This window comes from Camelus ferus, chromosome 20 (assembly GCF_009834535.1).
Source record: "Camelus ferus isolate YT-003-E chromosome 20, BCGSAC_Cfer_1.0, whole genome shotgun sequence".
Lineage (NCBI taxonomy): Eukaryota > Metazoa > Chordata > Mammalia > Artiodactyla > Camelidae > Camelus > Camelus ferus.
In genome coordinates this window covers 40646795-40662808 of record NC_045715.1, presented here as the reverse complement: position 1 = coordinate 40662808, position 16014 = coordinate 40646795, and the positions used below count along the sequence as shown (strand labels likewise).

At 42.1% G+C, this 16014-nt stretch overlaps 1 long non-coding RNA gene across 3 annotated transcripts; it reads right to left on the bottom strand.

Annotated features, from left to right (window-relative positions):
• Positions 1–566: 566 nt before the first annotated feature.
• LOC116658344 lies at positions 567–15696 on the bottom strand. 3 transcript variants are annotated; one of them, XR_004313703.1, is made up of 5 exons: positions 15555–15696; positions 9121–9210; positions 7480–7627; positions 3847–3936; positions 567–587 (listed from the first exon to the last, which is right to left on the bottom strand). It is a non-coding gene; the product is annotated as an uncharacterized LOC116658344 (long non-coding RNA). The 3 variants fall into 3 exon arrangements; XR_004313702.1 differs by lacking the exon at positions 567–587 and adding an exon at positions 770–790; XR_004313701.1 differs by lacking the exon at positions 567–587 and adding an exon at positions 1636–2292.
• Positions 15697–16014: the final 318 nt, after the last annotated feature.

Here is a 16014-nt window from a genome sequence, read left to right as displayed (position 1 = left end):
AGAACACGAATATCAATTCAGAAAAGAGAAGCTTAACGGGGCTGCGTCGGGAGGAGGGATGGGGAGTAACTGTCTAAGGGGCACAGAGTTTCAGTTTGGGAAGCTGACATGGTTCTGGAGATGGATGGTGGTGGACTGCACAAAAATGTGAATGTACTTATCACCACTGAACTGAATACTTAAAAATGGCTACAATAGTGAATTTTATGTTATGTATATTGTACCACAATTTTATAAAATCAGTAATTTTTTATTATCAAGGAATATCATGGAAACTATGTGTCTGTGACAGACTTAAAATTCTAAACTATGAAACTTTGCTGCATTGTGCTAAAATTATATAAATTCAACACAGAAAAACTGGCTACTACTTACTGATTAGAAGCCCACTTTGCTGTTGTTCAGCACATTATAGTAATTTTTAGGGTAGTATGTACCTCATTTATAATAACCAAAACACAAGTACAAAAACATAGCCAAAAATTCATCAGGATCAGTGAAGAGCACCCAAGTTCCTGTACAACAACCTCTCCTGACAATTAGCAGCACAAAATCACAACGGTTTCTTTCACTTCCTACTAGAAGCCCTTGAAAACAAAGAGAAAATTGGGATCACTATTAAAGTGGATGAAACAGTAACTATGCAGGTCAATGTATTACTGTTTAACAGATACAGTTATCATTCAACATTTTTTAAAACGTGGGGTCCACGGAAAAACAATCATCAATTATACTCAAGAACTGACGTTCATCTTGATGTGGCTCTCTCTGGAAGCTTGCTTTGCAGTCTCTAGGAGGGTGAAAGGAACACTTTATATCTCTCATCCATCAATATCTGAATTAACATATTTTCAAAGATAAACCCAAGAAACAACAAAGTTATTAAGAGTGATCTCTGTCATTTAGATGAGACTTGCTCTGTATACAGAAAGCATCACTAGTTGCAACTGGAACAGGTTCAAAATACCAAGTACTCACCAACTGTGCCCCACTTTCGCTTCCGTTGTGCCACCACAGTCAATCATGACGTTCTTTAGGGCAAAGCAATGAAGATTACGATTAACCCAAACTTACAGTAAGGGAGTAAAATTCATACTGGTGGTTATGAGAAAGAGGGATTGGGTGGGAATAAAAAGGAATGACAGGTCTATCGTGACACCATAGTGCACAGCCTCGGGTGTGGCCTCTCCTCAACACGCAGCTGCAGGATCCCCTACTCTGCTGAATTCTGGATTCTTACACCCCCTTAACTGATGTTCCAAAGGCTTCTTAATACAAGCTGAAGCTGATCTTCATCTACCCCTTCTACCCAAATCTGCTCCTTTCCCTGAGGTTCCTCACAGGCTCATGTTAAGCTGAAGTTCAGAGTCATCATTAATCCCCTCTCCTTCACCCCATACCACATTCAAATGATCAGTAAGTTCTCAAATCCACCTCCTCTCACTCCACGACCACTGCCACGCCCAGCTCACGTCCTCACTGAGTCACACACCTGTACTACTGCAGTACCCCCCAAGTGCTCTCTGCTTCCGGTGTTCCCTCCCCCTTCCCCACCCTCCTCTCATAGATCCTCCTAGGGTCCACAGGGCAGTCTTTATGAAACATAGCATCACATCAGCTCCTTGTTTAGAAACCTTCAGTTGATCCTGTGTGAAATCATAACCAGTCCCAATTCTTTATAGCACATCTTACAAAATCTTTCCAAATCTGGACCTAACTTCTGTCTCTAGCCTGACCTGCCTATACATGGACAGTTGTGCCCCCGCAGGGCTGCCGGTTCCTCTCCTACAAGCTCGTATTTCTTCACGTCCCTGTGCCTTTGCAAATGGCCATCTCACTCCCTGGGAGGACCTCCCGCTTCCCCACTCCCTATCCACGCCACGAGTACTTTTACTTACCCTTTAAAATTAGATTCATGATATCATCAACAAAGAAATTGCAAGGGAAAAAAGAGATGTCGGGGTAATGCAGAGACTGAAAGAGGGTAAGAGCCTACACAAATGCTCTGTGGAATAGTTTTCCTGGCCTGTTTCACACATACGGCTAGAAAAAAACAAGAAGCCAATAGGAACCATTTTTTTAAATTAAAAACAGGACATCCCTAATCTATTCCTAGCTAGGTGACAATGTTTAAAACCTGATACATAACACTTCACACCCATGACGATGGCTACCATCAAGAAAACAGGAAACAATATGCGTTGGTGAGGATGTGGAGAAGCTGAAACCCTGGTGCAATGCCGGTGAGAATGTAAAGTGATGCAGCCATTATGCAAAATGGTACGGTGGTCCCTGAGACAATTAAAAATACAATTACCATTTAATCCAGCAATATCATTTCTCAGTATATATCCCGAAAAATTGAAAGGACTCAGAAAGTATTTGCACACTCATGTTCGTAGCAGCGTTATTCACACGAGTCAAAAGGTGGGAGCAACCCAAGTGTCCGTGGATGGATAGATGGAAAAACTAAATGTGGTGTATACATAAAGTGGAGTGTTACTTAGCTTTAAAAAATGAATGAAATTGTTATGTGCCACAACACGGATAAATCTTGAAGATCTTATGGTTTAAGTGCAATAAGCTAGAAACAAAGAGGACAAATACTGGGGAGGGTATAGCCCAGTGGTAGAGCGCACGCCTAGCGTTCACAAGTCCTGGGTTCAATCCCCAGGAACTTCTCTAAAAATAAACAAACCTAATTACCTATCACCACCAAAAAAAAAACAAAAAACAAAAAACAAACACAAACACTGTTCGGTTCCTCTTATATGAAGTATCTAGAGTAATCAAATGCATAGAGTCTAAAGTAGAATGGTGGTTACCAGGGGCAGGGAAGAATGGGAGTAATTGCCTAATGAGTTTGGGAAGTTCAAAAAGATCTGCAGATGGAAGGTGGTGATGGCTGCAGAACAATGTGAATGTACTTAATGGTAATAAATTTTATTTTACAACAATTGAATAGAAAAAAATTTTTGAAAAACTGGTAGGACAAACTGTTGGCGAGAATGCGGAACCACCACAGCTCTCATACATCACTGGTGGAACGTGAAATACCACAATCACTTTGGGAAAATGCCTGCTAATTGCTTACAAAACTGAACCGATGCCTACCCTGCCATATCCCAGCCCCACTCCTTGGCAGTGACTGCAGGGGAAGGAGAGCATTTCCGTACAAGCGTGGTCACAGCAACTGTACTCGGAATAGTCAGAAGCTGGAACTAGCCCGGGTGCCAGTCACCAGGAGAACGGTGAAGCGGTGCTGTCTTCCTACAGTTCAACAGTGCGCAGCAGTAACAGGCACAAGGACTGACACGTGCAGTGACAGAGATAAGCCTCAAAACCATTACGCTGAGTGAAAGGAGAATTCTACTAGAGTAGCTACTGAACGACTTCACTAATATGAATGCATAAAACAGGCAAAACTCATCCACAATGAAAAAAACCCCAAAGTGTGGTTATCTCTGGGGGATGAAGTGGGGACTGACTGTGAAGGGACTTCCTGGGTTGAAGGTGATGTTCTCTATTTTGTTGGGGACTAGGGTTACACAGATGTATGCATTTGTTAAAACCCAATAAATGCCACAATTAAAACTTATGCATTGAGTACGGTTATTTTACCTCAAAAAAGTGCCACAGAGAAAGCAACTCTAGTTAATGACACATGTGTTAGCAATACTTACAGATAAAATGTACCCTGTCTGCAACTTACTTTGAGACATAAGAAACTAAGATGGAATGACTGAAAACTTAACAGTTTTACACATCAAATAAAAAAACATGGGACTGATGAATGGATAGACGGCTAGGCAGAAACATGACAAAGCACAGAGAGTAAAATCTTACCTCTAGCATTATTAAAAAGGCACCATGAATACCTCCTTTCTTCTCAAATAGTTAGGCAGTGACCTCATGAAGCTGATACTTCTGAGTAATCTAGGAAAAAGAAAATGACAAACCTTCATAAATCTTGTTCACGGAGTCAGAAGATTCTATTAAGAATGGAAAAAAAAAATCCTGGATAATAAAACAGGAATTCAAACCCTACAAGTATGCTACTTTACAGTATAACATGCAAATATTTGACTTTCTAGTCTTGGAGTGGCCCATTTGGGACTCTAACTGAACCAAGGTCATTCATTTTTTTCTACTTTTTTATTTTAAAAGTTGTTTGTGAACCTGAATTATGTGTATCCACGACACAAAAGGTAACATGAATATATAAACTAATAATATACACCAGAAATTGACCAGTGTAACTACACACAAAATGACAATGAAACCACTACACATTCGCTTGTGGGATCTCAGTAAAAATTCATAAACTAAGTTTCTAGGGAGTAAATGAGAAATAGCAGTTAAGCTACGATAAAACAAAGAAAATAAGTACAGAAAAGAATGTCACAGAATCAACAGAGAAACCACAGAGGTTTTTAAAAATCCCCAGTTAGTCTTTGGAAAGACTAATAAAGTAGAATGATACTTTCTTACTAAGGAAAAAGAGAAGCACAAATAACACATGAACAGGTTAACAGATCAAAGAAGGAAAATATGTGATCATCTCAGTAAGTAGAGAAAAATATCATTTGATAAAATGCAGCACAGCACCCGTTCTTGACAAAAATAAAAACAATATAAAACACTCTAACCCAAACTGGGAATGGAACTTCTGTAATTTAATAAAAAAAAAAAGCTATCAAAATCCTACAATAAAAGCCATATTTAATACAAAATGGTAGACACATTCACTTTTAAATCAACGACAGTGCACACTGTCATTGCCTCTTTTCAATAAAACCCCAGAGCTCCTAGACCTCTGACAGGAGGCTGAAAAAAGCGTAAGATTGGAAAGGAAAAAAACTACCATGGTTCTCACAAAATATTACGGTCATAATAAAAATCTAGACACTATTTGAATGAAAAAATACTTCAGCCTCGTTGCTAGATACAAAACAACATGCCAAACTTAGTAACATGCACCAACAATAATAAGTAAAAAAAGTCATTTCAAAAAATTTCCTTTAGAATGTTAACAAGTGTTAAGTATCTGGGAACAAATTTAAGAAAATATGCAAGAGACAAGTAGGGTATTACATAAAGTGATAAAACCTCACCAAAGAGCACAAAGGGCATTTTTAAAAGGCAACCACGGTCCTGCATGTGAAAACAATACCATAAAATGTCAAGTTCTCCTGGAGTGAATCTATAAATTCAATGCATTTCATCATCAAAATCCTAGAAAATGTATTATTTATAAAGGTATGTGACAATGTGATTCCTAAACTGATATGAAATAGTAACAGGCCAAGAACAGTCAAAGGTTTTTAAAGAAAAAGAATGACAAGGGAAGAATTTTCTTTCAACTAATAAATCTTATTCTAAAGCTGTTTTCATCAAAATCTGTGGTATTAGTATAAGGAAAGAAAAATGACCAAAAAAGAAAAGAATCCGCAGAAACAGCTATGTATATTTGCGAGTTTGGCATATGGCATTAAAAATAAGGGAAGAAAGGACAATAAAATGACACGTGGACCATCAGTCATCCACATGGAAAAAACATATAAATCCCTCTCTTGGTCTGTTTACAAAAATAAATTCCAGATAAAATGTAAAAAGTCAAACTATAAAACTCATATAAGAGGATATCCTTTATGCCATTAAAGTAGGAATGAAATAAAAGTCACACACACAAAAACTTAACTTTAAAGGAGAATACTGATAATTAAAATGGAAATCACTGAAAACGAATTTAAAAAATACGCCATAACAGCATGGAAGGAGGCACCTCCAACATAAAAGAGCACTTAGCATCAGAAACCCAGAAATAACAAGAACTTCGAGAAATCAGCACAAAGGGCAAATACTCACTAGGAAAATGGGCCAATGATGTGAACAGATAGTTCAGGGACAAGAAAACCCAAAGTGTCATTGAACACATGGAAAGAGACGCAGTGTCACGAGTGATCAACGAGAACCATCAGAGCTGGCAGAAATCAAGAGTCTAAAACAACAAGGCTACGTGTCATGCTCCATCAAATAAAAAAAGGCTTAAGATGTCTGAATATTAGGAACATGCAAGGATGTGGAAAAACAGCAAACTAAAAACACAGATGAGGAGAATGGAAACAACTAAGAAATCAACTTGGCAAAAACCAGTGGAATTAAGCTACTCTGTTGTCTAAAGAATCCCACTTCCGGGGATATTAAGGCACATTACTTAGAGAAACCTCACCCGAGTACCTAGGAGATATGCACAAAGGTGTCCCGTGGAGCAGTCTGTAACGGCCAAGGACTGCAGACAATCGGAACGTCCACGAATAGGGAAATACATGAACTGCGGCGGGTCAGTCAGTAGACTGCTTTTATTTATTTACTTTTTTTTTATTGAAGTATAGTCAGTGTATAATGTTGTGGTCAGTCAATAGGCTACTGTATAAAGATTAAAATGAATCAACTAGATCTATACATATAAAAATAGATAAAAATTAATAAAAACAATTTGCATTTGGATATATACAGTATATCATTAATACAAATTTTTAAAATATATAAAACTGTATCTCGTGTTCCTTAGATAAATGCACATACAGGGAAAATAACATGAATGGGAAGGAGAAACTGCCCATCTTCACGTGGGTGATAAGCTCAGGGGGACATAACAGGTAACGGGGGCTTTATTTTAAGACAAACGACAAAACAACAAAGATAGAAGCCAGTACAGCAGAGTGTTCACATCTATGAAACTGGGTTGGTGGGTATACATGTATCTGATGTGCTGTACATTTCTATACATTTGAAATATTTCATAATTAAAAATTTGTAAGTGTGTGGGCAGTTCAGGAGGTGCATGTGGAAAACGCAGGTTACCGTTTCAGGAGTACTGACAGCAGAGGAAAGGAGACCTCATGGAGGCTTAAAAACAAATTTCAAACAGGGAATGTGCTGCCGCTTCTCGCAGACTAGAATTCACGTGTATTCACGTGTATATGCGTACACACAGGTACGCGCGCGTGTGCGCTCACGTTCATTTTCATTTGGAAACAGGAGAACACAAGGAAAAGAGGATCCAGGCAACGCCTGTGCTAAGGCTCCTGGCTGCCACTCAGCCTGTAGGTCCCGGCACAGCAGGACCATGTGACATCAGTGCCTGCAAGCTAGAGCGTGTTTTGTTCTCTCAGTATTTTTATGGTATTCCTTTTTCTACATTTATCATGTTGGCTAGAATGGCTGTGAACCTTGACTAGTAACAATGATGGACATGTGCTGTTTCTGATTTTACTGGAATAAACACAGAAGAAATTTATCACAGCAATGGAGCTCATGCGCCATGGAGTCAGACTGGGTTTAATCTCAGGTGCTAGCACTGACCAGGTATAAACTTAAGCAGGTAATTTAATATGAGTCTCCCTTTGCTCATTTATACAATGGTGAATGATTAAGGGAAGTTGACTCTTGCCTCCTCTACACCACTGGTCTCACCTGAATGCTTTCTTCCAGGCGGCAGCACTCCAGGCCTGGCAGCATCTCTGTAACCCGGCTGGGGCCCAACGGACACAACAGCTCAGTGAACGGCTCTGCGACACACGGAGACGTTTGCAGCAATTCCTGACTTACAAGGACATCTTCTCTGAAACAAAAAGCATTATGTAATCACATCTATAATTAAGGCTACAGGTAAAAAGTATGTTACCAAGACTGCTTTTTGGCCAGGTAAAACTGCAAATTACATCAGGGACCTTCTAAAGTGAAGCACGGTATTTCTCACTTTAAGTGGAAAAACAATCTTCAGTAACAATATTCAGCGGCGGCGCCTCTAAGTCTTCCTCACACTACAGGGTTAATTTTCTCTAAGCTGAATCTAATGCTATAGTTCCCTTGCGTAAAACACTTAGTAATTCTCCAGCACACAGAAGATGCAGTATATTATTTCTTAGCTTTACATATTAAATTGTTCACTGTAAACCCCCAAACCCTATTTTCGAGTCTCTATACTTCTAACTCCTCCCCCCGACATATTTATAGCTTCATCTTCTGCTATCGCCCCCACGTCACCCTCTGAAAATGCATGTCGCTTTGTGCTTTAAGTCTCTGCACACCCAGGACCCTTTAGAAATCCTGCCCAATTCTCTGCCTAGACAACTGATACCAATTATTTAAGCCCAGTTCGTGCGTATCTAGGAACTCTAGTCTGACTCTCTCACAGTCTTATCAATCTCTGCTCTTGTTCCTGCAGCACTTTTTTACTATGTCTGGTGTAGAGCTTTTAACACTGTACTGTGCTTATACAAGTGCTTCTCTGCTCCGTATGAAAAAATTAAAGAAAACATTGTACACTTATCTGTGCCCCCTAGAGCCCACCATACTGTGTGTGTGTGGGGGGCACAGTAGTGGGAAAATGAAGCATGGCAATGAATAAACTCCGTATCTCTGTCTCTTACGCCAGCTGCCTCCCACACACTGCTGTGGATTTCATCTTGCGCACGTGTCTCCTACTACTATTACTGCCACGTGGGGACCCTGGGTTGTGCTACGTGTCCCTGTCACTGTCCTATTCCCTATCTCTACCACTGGTGGCCATGATGGTAGCGAGCAAAGCACACTCCCAGCAGCGCCGTGGTGGTGGTGAATGGAATACTAGCTCCATGATACATACAGTACTTCCAACTGAGCATCTCAGTATTCGACATTAATACAGCTATATTCCAATTAAGATTTTCCAAGAAAAATTCTAGTCATCATTAACACAATGCGAGGATGACAGAAGTCTGAATAAACTACATGAAACCCAAACAATACCGTCGCAGCCACTACAGCAGAAGATATGGAGGGGGGGCGGGGGGGCCTCTGTGGTTACGATGTCTAGGGTGAGTGCAGGTCACAGCTCCAGAAATGTTTCGGTCATGTTAGTATTTCTTAAGCATCCTCATTTCCAGACTCAAGAGACCCACAACTGCTCCCAAATTCCACCTCCCCACACCACACACACACACAATGTGCAGAAATTGCTATTAAAAGGAACTATCAATTGAAGAAATGATTACAATCAAAAGTTCTTAAGTACATTTTCAATAACTGTCTCTCCACTATGTATTTCTTCCCAATATATTCTGCAAAATTTACCTGAAGTTTTTTAAGGACTGTTTCAATCTGTTTAGAAAAGTGAGTAGCAACCAGCTCTGCAGCTTTACCAGGCTTCAGGGACACAAGTTCCTGGAATGAAAGGCAAAGATAAAATGATCTTTAACATTAAACTTAAACAGAATTTCCACAGATGTGAAGCATGATCACCTCCTTCAAAATTTTCATGAGCTTCTGCACTGCCTTTCAGGAGACCTCAACACAGGGTCTCAATCTGAACTAAAGGCATATTGCAAATAAGCAAAATTTTAAAAGTACCATGTGAAAAACCCAGTTTTGATATAAAAGGTAATTCAGAATTCTTAGAAAATGAAAGCAGTAAACACTCAGGACGTAGGCGACGACACCTACAGGATGGAAAGGAAAAAACACCTCCCCAAATTCCCCTCAGTGCATTTCACCCTTGATCTGAGAGTCGTAACTTTAAAGAAATGAAAAAAAGGAATATAGCTGTGATTTCTCTGGCTAAGAATTCTGAAATTTTACTTCTGATGCCTGGTGGGTTTTAAAATCAGAAATATCTTAAGAAAGGAACTTAAGGTCATAACTCTAAGAGGTTGACCACTCTTCATAAGGCCTATTTGTGTCCAATCTAAGACTTCCAATCTGCCCTCTCCTTGAACTTTCCTCAGTACCACTGGCTCTCCTTTTCTTCTTGAAACTCTCTTCGTGCTTGGTTTCTGTGACACTGTTACACCTTTTCAATTGCATGTTCTATTGCTAAAATGCAAAGATTGGCCACAGATCAACATATTATATTGCCAAATAAAAAGTTATTCTGACTGCAAAATTTATGATATATCTAGTCATTTCATGATAGTATTTGTAGATGAATAATAATTAGCTGATAGAAATAACTGTAGTTTATACCACTTTAGACATCTCAAAACAGAGAAGGTAGTATCATAAATGAAAAAGAAAATGTTACTACTGATCTTCAGATGTTAAGAAGAAAATATTATGAATTAATGTTGAGAATCTGAATGGGTAAATTCCTGGAAAAATATAATTTACTAAGCTGATGTAAGAAATGGAAAAGCTGCGTTGACTTTTAACCACTAAAGAAATTGAATAAATAGTCAAAAATCTTCCCATATGGAACACTCTAGGCCCAAACAGCTTCACTCTAAGTCCTAGCAATCATTTAAGGAAAAAGTATTCCCAACATTAAATCTCATAAAGAACAGAAAAGAGGGGAACTTCTTCAGCTCACTGTATAAGGCTAACAAAATTTTGATACCTAAACCCAACAGAAGATAACAAAGAAAAGGAAAATCACACATGAATCTTAATCGTGAACACTGATACAGACAAACATCCTAAATAAAAACAAAACACAAAATGTATAATATACTAGGATCAAGTTACGGTTATCCAGAGTCCAAGGGTGGTTTAACATCAATAAAATTTATAACGAAAATATAAGGGAGAAAAGGTAATAAAATTTATTCTTGAGAAAAACTGTTAGCATACTAGAAATAAAAGACTTCCATAAAAAATTTTATAGTAAAGACTGCACATGTTAGAAATAAAAAAATTTTAATATTAACAATAGCACTGTTGTGCTAAAAAAATACAGTTGTGACAGTAAACCTAACAATCTAGAGATGAAAAATCTCTACAGAGAAAATTTTAAAACTTTATAGAAAAGATAACTGAATAAACGGTTATGCCAAATGGTCACTAAATAGAAGACTCACGATGTAAAGATGTCAATTTAAACTGACACTGAATGACAGATTCAATGCAACCCCTATTAGATCAGAAGGTTAAAAACGTTTTTGGGTGGAATTTGACAAGTTGATTCTAAAGTGTATTTGGAAGTATCAAAGATCAAGAACAGTCAATACTCTCTGAAAGATATCAAGACTTATAATAAAGCAACAATATTTAGGACAGTGTGGTACTGATGTAGAGACGAGGATCAAACAAAAGAGGGCCCAGAAAAACAGACCAAGCACGTAGACCCTTGCTACACTCATGTTAAGGCCGCACTGCTGAGCTTGGGGAAAGGCAACCTTTCAAAATAACTGCTGCTGGGAGAGCTATGCATCCATATTTTTAAAAATTAGATGGCTCTCCACCTCAAACCATATACAAAAACTGCTTTCAGATGGATGTAGGATTTAAAGATGGAAAAAAAAAAAGAAAACTTCTAGATAATAATATAGGAGAACTTCTCCTTTGATATGGAAAGAAAAAACTTGACTACTTGAGAAAAAAAGTTTTTATTAAAAAGAACCATAGAAAAAAAGCCAGAGAGGATATTTACAACAGGTATCACTGACAGAAAGACTTAACGTACTAGCTACATAAAGAACTCCTACAGGTCAATTAAGACAAAAGACATTCCACCAGAAAAATGGGCAGAAGACTCAAACAAGCACATCACAGAAAAGAAATTTAAATCGCCAACAAATATAACAAGGCCACCAATCTCATTAATAATTAAGAATATGTACATTTAAAGCATAATGAAATATTACACATACACTAGATTGACAAGATTTTAAAATCTAGCAAGAATACAGAGCTAATGGCAAGGGGAGGAGGGTTGTCCTGCGGAAGCCTTTGGATTTGCCCCAGGCTTCCCTGTCTCCCCAACACCTGGCTTGTGGGCACCCTTTGCTGTCCCCAGTGGCAGGACACACATTTCCCAGTTTACTTACTGGAGGTTGGTGAGATGGGGACAGCTGGTACCGTCAGGTGGCCCCCGCCCCCCGCCCACCTGGGGCAGCAGAGGCCTCCCCCAAGCCAGGCCGCAAGGGAGACTGGAGCAAATAGGCCAGCTTCTCCAAGGCAGGCCCCCTCCCCAGCTGCCCCCTGCTCCTGACTACACCACGCCCGCCTCCTGGGAGCTGGCTGACCGCCAGATGAGCATCCTGCAAATATAAGGAAGCAGAGCCATACCCCAGGACAGGATGCCTCCCAGATGGGAGCAAATCAACAGGATCCAAGAGGCAGACCTTTCTCCCCGAGCCGCCTGCGCCGAGGATACCGCCCCTCAAACCCCGCACCCTGACAGCACCGCGTCCCTTCCCAGGAGCAGGCTGACCGCCAGACATGCACCCCGCGAACATGGGGAAGCAGAACCCGGACCAGACTGGGGGAGAATAGAAAACAAATCCACGTGCTCGCACTGGGCAGCCCCCATCCCACCGCGGCCACCGCCTGGGCCCCGTGAACGCACCACCGGCCTCCCGAGAGCAGGCCATGACATCTCCCGGGGGTGTCCTGCTTCCCCAAACCCAGGTACAAGTGGCAGCGAAGAAATGAAGAAATGGGGTTCAGGGACTACGGACGTGGGGCACCACGAACCTGCCTCGGGGTCCTAACGGGCCGCGCGGCCCAGGCCTCACCCACACACCCCCTACCTGTGCGCCTCCCCAACTGCGCAGCCCAGGCCTCACCCGCCGGCTCCCGACCAGCGGGCCCCTACCAGCGTCCCCTTACCTGCCCGGCGGCCAGCGGCAGCAGAGGAGGCGATGGCAAGCGACGGCCCGGTCCACAGGCCGTCTTCTTCCTCCAAGCTGGTCCAGGAGCACCGGCTCCCGCCCAGCGTTCCATACGCTCTGGGCGCGCTCCCGTGTCCGCTCATGCTCAGCCCCCACCCCCACCCCACAGCGCGGACCCTTGGGCTGGGGCTCCTGCTGTTTGGGACATGGCGAGTCGGCCTGGCGGGGCCTGGCGGGGCCTGGCGGTGGGGCGTGGCCCACCCTGCCAAGTCTCCATACCCAACGCCCGGACTCTCTCTGCCACAGACCAGGGCCTGGCACTCAACCGGAACCACCACTGGCCCAGACCAGGCCACAGCCCCCAGCCCCACTCCGCCTGCGCGCCTCCCCCTCCCCCGTTACTGCTCCCCCACCCCTGGCCAGGCCCAGTGGCAGACCGGACCCCCCAAGCCAAGGGTCCTTCTCACACCCAGGTCCCCCGCCCACACACTGCACCCCGCTAGGTACCAACCTATGGCCCTCACACCACAAGCTCACCCCTCATGCCTCACTGCAGGACACTCAACATCTTGAGATGGCCCCCCTCAGCTAGGTCAATTCCACTTGGACCGGCCCCTTACCCCTCAGCCTGTCCCCGCCTCACTTCAGAGTCCCCTCTCAAGTGCACCCCTACCCAGAGCTGACCCCCTCACCCCTCTCCTTGCAGGTGGGGCAGGGAAGTCTGGGCTCTGGTCACCATAGGACTGCCCCCAGTAGGGGATCCAGCACAGCTAGTATCCGGGCTACAGGGCTCCGCGGGCCGGGCCGGGCCGGGTTGGAGGCGGTTCCCATTCCCACCCGGGCACCCTGATCCCAGACCTGAGAACTAGCCAGAGATCTAGCGAGGAAGACGACCTTGGAAGTCAGAGAGCAGAGAAGAGCTCAGAGAGAACTTTCTGGAGGCTCGGATGACCCAGTGCATATGAAGAGTGCAGGAAGAGCCGGGTACACAGACAGGGAAAACTGCCAGAACACTGACTTCCACGCCCTCCCCTGCCCCACCCATGCAGAGATCCACCCACAGAATGGAAAATTCCGCAGGCTTGGGCGCTATGCCAAGCAGATAGAGAGCAAATATTAGAACTCAGGCTAGAAAACAAAAAATGAAAAATAGAAAAGCGAAGCTGCGACCTCAGTAGCTATGTGACATCACGAGAGAGGTTTCAAAGAGTAATTCCAGGTGTGTTACAAAACAAACATATAAAACAGTCAAAGAATTGTAGGAACATTTACAGATCCTAAAAACAAAAGGTCAGAAATCCAGATGACACATCACAATCTATAACGTCCAGCTTTTCAATAAAAAATTATGAGCTATGCAAAGACCCTAGGAAGTGTGAGCCGTCCTCAGGAAGGAAATCGGTTAACAGAAACTAACTCTGATGGGCCACATGCTGGATTCAGCAGACAACACCTTCAAAGCACTGTAATAATATGCTCAAAGAGTTCAAAAAACCAGAGAAAACATGGTAACAAAGGAAATAGATGACAATGATTAATGAAAAAAGCACTAAAAGGAATTTTGGGGGTGCAAAGGTACAATGACCGAAATGAAAAATTCACTAGCTGGACAAAACAGCGGGCTCTGAAATGGCAGAAAAAAAGAACCGCTATACAATTTTTAAGACTGTGCAATTTCTATTACTCTCTATTCTGGAGAACAGAAGAAAAAAGACATAAAAATGAGTCAATTTGACACAACCTTGTAAAAATGACTAGAACTCAATAAAAAAAAGTTTTTAAAAAATACACTAAAATATTAAACTAAAACAAAACAAAAAACTCTTAAATATCTGGAGACCACATTAAGTATACAAACATGTGCAAAGTGGGAATTCTGCACCACCCCCACAGAAAAAAGAGGGAAGAGAAAAAAGGGGCAGAAAAAGTACCTGAACAGATACAGCCCCAAACACCAAACTGGATGCAAAATATTAATCTACAGCTCCAAAAACCAACAAATCCCAAGCAGGATAAACACAGATCCACATCTCGGACACATTAGACTGAAGCTGTTGAAAACCAAAGAGAAGGAGAAAATCATGAAAGCCACAAGAGGAAAAAAGACACAAAATACGATTAGGACTTCTTCTGAGAAGCAATGAATGCAAGAAACCAGTAGGATGACAAATTTAAAGTGGTAAGAGGAAAAAACTTCTAGCAACTAGGAATTCTATATTCAGCAAAACTATCTTTCAAAAACGAAGGCAAAATAAAAACATTCCCAAATGTATGTGAACAGATGTAAATCCAACCAAATCTATACAGTTACATTCAATGTGAACAGCCTAAGCATCTCAACCAAAAGACAGACTATCAGGTTGGATTAAGAAAAAGCAAGACCTAACTAAAAGGTGCATAACAAGACAAACTTTAGACTCAAATGTTAATAGAGACAAAGAGGGGCATTTCACAGTGAAAAATGGGTCAAACAAAAATGGGAATACGTTAACAAGAAGATACGCACACCTAGTAACAAAGACATAAAACACACAAACGAAACACTGATAGAAACGTAAAAAGGAGACAAACTCACAATTACAGCTGGGATCTCAAAACTCAACTTTCAACAGCTGACAGAACAAGTAAAAATCAGTAAAGGTACAGACGATTTCAACAAGACCACCTACACCTTGACCTCACAGACGTTTACAGAACACCCTCCTGTGCCCCTCTTCATCTGACTATTTACCCGTATCCTTTTCCCTATACTTTACAATAAGCCAGTAAACATAAGTAAACGTTTCTCTGAGTTCTGCGAGGTGCTCCAGCAAGTTCATCAAACCCAAGGAAGGAGTTGTGCAATTCTGTAGCTTTTCTATAAAACAATGACAGTTGCTTCTACTGACGCGACGGCAAAAAAAATGAAGCTATTCTACAGGCAGGGCCCCCCATCTCCTCACTGGGACCAGCCCTGAGTACCTGGTATCTGCACTGTACCACTGGAGGAAGTGTCTGTGCAGGGATGGCTGCTCTCCACCATCACAGGCTGGGAGGACAGGCGGCCACTCTGTGAGTCTGCGGTTATGTTCTCCAAGTGGTGACAGAGCTCCAACGTCATTATCAGCCACCTATGGGAGGAAGTGGGAGACAAAGCAGGAAGACGTCAGGATGCCAGCTCCGATCCAGACCTTTCTGCAGGGATGAGGCAGAGTGGGGCATTTGGGAGACTGAGACATCTACTTTAAGTCAGGACTTGGCTTCCTCACCTTTACAATCAGGACAGCCCAGAGCTCACACAGACACTTGGAGAGATCTAGGTACAAGTAGCCAGGAGGCACCTGACACACACAAAACACCCAACACATACCAACTGGTGAAACAAAAGGCCTCTGATTACAAGAATCTCTCTTAATACACAACCTGGTGAGGGAAGTCGGCC